Below are 6,198 nucleotides of genomic sequence, written 5' to 3'. Positions count from 1 at the left end.
GCAGAAGCAGCTGCATGCAGTAGGGTGAGAAAATAAATTTCACATATGCATGGATACATCCTGATATGGGGGTGGGGGGCGCTTTGCTCAGCATGTGGGAGCTGGAGGGAAGTTTTGCATGCAGCTGTTTTGTGCACAGTGACTTGTTATTACTGTTGTACCTTCATTTCCAGTAAATTTATGGCTTCTCCTGCAACTTCTGCCAGTAAATGGAAGTGGCAGGATTGGGAAGCAGGGAAGAGATGCAAATGCAGCATGACTGGGCTTTGTCAGATACAGCTGCAGGATAGTTAATGGTTCAGATAGGGGTCAGTGCCTCAGTCTCAGTGTAACTTTGCCATAACTCACAACATACTTGCTTTTGGAACTGTAGCACTTCTTTTTTTTTCTCCTGGTTGTGGCAAGGTCTTACATATTGCCCCTTCAGATATCATGTCCAGGTGCTTTCTGCACACATGCAGAGGAAGTGCTACAGCTGCTTCTCCAAGAAAGCAGCCTGGACCCTTGCTTCTGCCATCAGCCAGATGGGATTTGGCTCATTTAAGCCTGCTTCTGTTTCTAGTCTTCTCCAGAATGTGCTTTCTCCCAGATGTTTGGTTCTTGCTGGAACCTTTCATGTGGGAACATAGTTTTTATAGGGCCCTGTTACAATTTGGTCCCACTGGCTGGGCTGAAGGCTGTCACGAGGCTCCATGGGTGTGATGCACTATGCTGTGTTGCTGTTGCATTGTACCCAGTAGTGATGCATCTCCAGATGGGGTGCATCTTGACCTGTGAACACACACCAGTACAAAAGACTTATCCTGAAGACCTTTGTGGGTCAATCTTTGCTGATGGCTATGAAGGAAGGTGTTTGGGCAGGGGTGTGTGTGGAGGTGTGTGGAAGAATGGAACCCATTGGCTGCTGCTCTGTTATCTTGGGGTAGGGTAGCCAAGTTGTAGATCAACTGTTCCCTGAAGCCTAGCTGTTACAGTGCCATTATAGATATGCCATAACATATATCTTTATGATTTCATGTTTCTTAACTCTTTCTCAAAGGCAAATATACTCAGGCTGTTCCTGCAGCCCTGGCTTTTGCAGGTTGCTATTACCTGTTTTTCTTTGAATGGGGCAAGGTGGGACACTCCCTCCTGCCCTGTCAACCTTTCCCCTTCCTCCCTGTGTTTTGGGAGGATGCCTGGGGCATACCATTCCTACTGCTGGGCATGAGATGCAGTAGCAGGCCTTGCTCTTGCTGTGCCCTGTGGCTACTGGAGGAAGTGATGTGCCCTCACTCTCTGGCACTGTTAGGTTGCAGTGCTTGCACCTCTCTGGTGGCACATCTGTCAATGGGTACATTGTGAAGAAGGCTGTGAGCAGGAAGAGAAGCATTTTTTTGTACGCTGGCCCATTTCTTTTATAAGGAACACATTACATTGGGGATTGCCTTCAAATGAATGCAGAAAACATTGGCAAATGCGTGATGACTTAAACAGCTGGAGTCTTAGCATGTTTCACAGAAACACCCAATGCTGAGAGTATTCATAAAAAACAAGCAGCCACTCACAATAGCTTAACACTTCCACTTCTGACTGGGACAAGGAAACTCTGACTCTGAAGAAAAACAACTGTGCAGGCATGCGTAGGTACAGCTGAGCTGGAGGAGGGATTTGGCTTCCAAAGGGCTGTGATTCATCCTCAGGAATCCAGTCATTCAGGCCTGCAGTGTGGCCAGGGTCAAAGTTCCTGGTAGGAGCAGGAAGGGGGCTTTTGGCAGGCTGGGGTGGGGGTGGGAAGGAGAAAAGAGGAAGATAAATCCAGCCTCAGACCTTGCAGCTGTCTTCTGTTCCTCCCATGGCAGAAATCAAAACTCAGAGCCAAGCATCCTTGCAGTGGGGGACAGGGAGTACAAAGCATGCCTCTTGAGCTTGTCTCTGATGCATTCCTTAGTCTCTGAAGGTGTGCTGGTGAGCAGAAAGTAAACCTGATGGCATCAAACTTCATGAGCCTCTGTGACTGCTGCAGTGGGGTGATGTATATCAGCAAGACTGTGGTGCTCTGGAAATGCAGTTTTGGTACAGGGTGAAGGTAGAGGGTGCTAGTGAGCCCTGGGTAGTAGGGGAAGTGCACAGCAGCAGGGCCAAAGCAAGAGGGGCTTTACAGAGACCCAGCTTTTTGGGAAATGATCCTTTCTTCTCCCTAGACCTACACACTGAAGTGGTACAAGTGGGGAGCAGCTTCCCTGTCAGCAGCTCTCTTTCACAGTCTCAAGTTATGCAGTTTGACTTTTCTTTCTCTATTTTCCATTTTGCAACTTAAACAAACATAAAAACACCCGAAAATAACCCTCACCTGCTCCTTTAAAATTTAGAGATCTTGGAAAGAAATGAGGATTAACAATATGAATTCTGAAACAGAGAAGATTGTTTCAGCTGGCAGGCAGCTGAAAGCATAGCACTGCACATGGAGGGCAGCCTGCCCAGTGGCACATCCTCACCTGTGCCTGGCAGTCTGCTGTCAGGAGGGAACACTCCTGTCTGAAGCACACACAAACACCTTCTCCCTTTGCAAGCAGAATTAATCATACTTATGTGCCGTAGCCCATTTTAATTTTTCTAGTACAGTCCGAGATTAATGGTTAATACAGTCTCCCCATCTCCACTCCCATTACAATAGAGCACTTTGAATAACTATTAACTTTGCAGTTAACTGAAAGAAAATTGTTAATCATCGACAAGCTTATGTTGCATAAAAAAAAATCTGTAACCTTCTACTGACTGTGGGAGAACCTTTTCCTCAGCACTGACCTTCAACAACACCTGGTACCTGCAAAACAAAAGCAGACTGCACAGCTTTATCTGCTAGCCAAGGTCAGGTACGACGTGAACCAGCAGAGCTTTGTGGTTCCCAGTGTTGATGTTGAGTTCTCCTAGCCAAGAAGATAGTGTTCTCTGGGTCCCTGGAAAACAGCTAATGAGTACTGCTTATGTTTTTAACTTAGCAGCTGGATTATGGAGTGCTGCACGGATGCATGCTGTGACGTTGCAGCCAGTCCTCCCATTGTGAGGGTCTCTGTGTGTGCTGAGGGTGGGGAGGGGAAAAAGCCTTTCTGGGGCTCAGGCACTCCTGAATGGGGTCTTGTGCAGAAGATGGCACCACGTGTGCAGAATGTGTGCAGGCAGCCAAGTGTAGCCGTGGAGGTGCTGTGTCCCTGTTGAGTGCTTACATGTAGGCCTTCAGGAAATGAATTGCCAGCTGTTTGTGAAAGGAGGGAAGCACTGGGGCTGTGGAGGATTGGGCTGTGAGCCCTGTACAACTCCCCTTCTGGCTGAAGGGATAGGCTGTGGATGTTATGTTTTTCAGCTCTTTAAATGATTATTTCTGTGCCAGACTTATCAGGAAAAGTATTGTTGGGATCTTGGCAAAGATAGAACTACAATGTCCGGCTTCACAGTCATTCTTTGCTGAGTCTGGTCCCTGTCAGGCATGGAGCTAATAAGCCTGGGACAGTGTGCTACAGTAAACAGCCTCTGCAGCTGCTAGTGGCTGGATGTAACTATATATTGCTCCAAATACAAACATTTCCACATTAGGCATTGCGTGTCCTCCCCCGGCACAGAGCTGCAACCATTGACCTCGAGAGCCTGCGCTGCGTCAGCGAGGCCGGGCTGCTCCCTGGCCAGCAAATCCCTTCTCTTTTTATGACCATGGCTCTCGAAAGCGAGAGCAACAACCCCAGCTGGGGTCAAGTGTAGCGTGGCCAGGCATTGCGCAAGCTCCTGCCAGCGCTGCGGCTGGCAGCAGCCACAGGGTCTGGAATGACAGAGGTGGGGAACAGAGTGCCCTGGGAGCACAGCCTGCTTCTGGAAGGGGGTCACCAAAGCAGAACTTCATGCTAATCCGTGTGGTAGAAACCTGTCTGCCTGGCACAGGCCTGCTGGCTCCTCCTGCTGTGTACCACAGCAACAGCCTGGGGAAGGCATGAGTAGATCCAGGCACCCTTAGGACTTCCCAGGCAACACCAGTCAGTCCTATCAGTCCAATGCAGAGCCTTGAGGTTGCTGTCTGCTCTTGCATGGTCTTTGGGCAAGTTGCTTGGCGTGCAAACGTGAGGGCCTGTGTGGGAATACAAACGCAGTTCCCAGCTCTCCCAGGCAGGGTGCTTCCTCCCCTCTTCCTCCTCTCCTGCCATTTATTTAAGCCCTGCTTGTGCACCCTGTGATTGACTATGTGCTAGCCTTTGTACACTAGCTCTCATGCCTGCTTGTCTGCAGCACAGCAAACTGCTGCTCACTACTGCAGAGAAGAAAGGCTCCTTTTGCTGTTTGTCTGAATCCAGGCTGGATCAGCCATCCAGGTGCACAGCCAATTTCCATTGCCGCTTTGAAGCTGAGAAGTATTTTGAAAATAATAGAGCCTTTAGCCCTGCAAGTAAAAGCCATTTATCTTAAGATGAAAAAGTGCTGGCATGGAAAAATTCCAGTGCTATGAAATTCTCTTTTCCTGAATGTCTTGGATACTTGCTGGATTAGGTCCGCTGCTAAGGAGCTCAGGGTTATGAATGTCTCTTTTAGAGAAAAGAGCCGCAGAGGAAAGAGGTGAGCACTGGCATGCTTGTGAGTGGGACAGCACCAGACTCCCCATGGAGGAGCTGTATCTGAGATTCTTTTAGAGCGATGCTCAGCATTTCTGCGGCAGGCTGAGGTGGTAGCAAATACCCTGTTGTAAGCACAGTTCTTACCAGTACCTGAGAGTAGATACTAGCAGAATACCCTATATTAATAAAAGTAACAGACTGTTGGCTTTGCTCTGCAGCTATTTAATAATGCTCCACACAGAGAGTGTTTGTGTTTTACGGATTCTAATGTCGCTGGCCTCCTGATGATCTTGTTGAATAAAGAGGTGTTACCAGCACTTGCTGGGGCAAGGCTCTCAGGTGTGTGGTTACCTTTGCTTTCCAGCTAGGGTACATGCAGGTGGGACAGGGCCTTCAGCAGGCCCCAGGCTTATCATGACCACCCCCTGGCTGGTTTCTGCCCACAGCGCTGAGGACAGTGTCGGTGGATCTTGTACTAGCTTGCAGAATTTGAGCTGTAAGGCTTCTCTTGTATGCCCACTGACTGCAAGTAGGTGCCCTCTAGATGCTTGAGCTGCACCCTCCTGCTTGGATTGTGCAACGCCAAATCTGAGCTTTTCAGCCTAGGCATCCTCTGCACCATTTTGGGACTGTTTCCATGCCTGCTCAGTGAATGGAGCAAAGCCAGCTTGGTCTTCTCACAGGGATTTTTTACTTTTTTTCTAGGTAGGCTGCTGCTTTTCCTTGGCTGCTGAACGTTTTCCATTTGGATCTGACCTTTTCTGAAACATTTATCTCACACCAAGTTTTCTGACCCTAACTTTGACCTCTTCAGCAAAAGAGGAAAATGTAAAGACCGACTTAGTGTGAAAGCCCACCAGACAGCATGTTCTCCGCAATGTTCTTGCCTTTCTTGTACACAGTAGCCCCAGTTCTGTCATAAGCATCAGTGCTGGCCCTGGGGTTGTTATTGGAGCTACCACTGCTGAAGTGCTTTAAATAGATCCTAAGCAAACCTCTCTGTTTGTTTTTCTTGACATGGTACTGACTGGTGCTTTCCAAGAAACAAGAAAAAAAAGCTGAATTCACAGTGGTGACTTTGATTCCATCTGGCAAAAGCAAACTGATCTCCAAAACAAGAAAGGCATTGCCATGAAGAGGAAAAGTAAATGAGTTGCTGCAAGAAGCAGCCTTTCCTTCCTGACTTGGTGTCCATAAAATCTTGCTGGTGCTTGGTTAGCAGGCCCTTCCATTCTAGGATTTTCTACAGGCCTTTGTTACAAGCACACTAGAGAGCTTTCCAGGTACTTGGTATCTGCATATGGAGTTTTGCAGTGTATTTCATAAAGCTTACTGCACTTTTACCCACTCTCCTGCGTAAATATTTTGCTTCCAAATCATGATTTGCTTTACTGGGTCATTGGCAGGCTGAGACCTTTGGAATTTTTGAGTATTTGGAGGCCCTTGTGATGGAACCAGCTTCAGACAGTGCTTGAAAACATAGAAACGGGGGCTTCTGTGCTGGGGTCCCTTGGTATCTGCTATGTGCCTCTGTTCTGTGCTCCTCACAAAGGCACCCAAGAAGTGAGTGTGGGTCAGCTGGCTGGCCTGAGTCACCATCATTGTTTTACTGGCCCAGAGC

Source organism: Excalfactoria chinensis, chromosome 3 (genome assembly GCF_039878825.1).
Source record: "Excalfactoria chinensis isolate bCotChi1 chromosome 3, bCotChi1.hap2, whole genome shotgun sequence".
In the NCBI taxonomy this organism is placed as follows: domain Eukaryota; kingdom Metazoa; phylum Chordata; class Aves; order Galliformes; family Phasianidae; genus Excalfactoria; species Excalfactoria chinensis.
The sequence above is the reverse complement of the archived record's forward strand: the minus strand, read 5'-3'. Positions refer to the sequence as shown.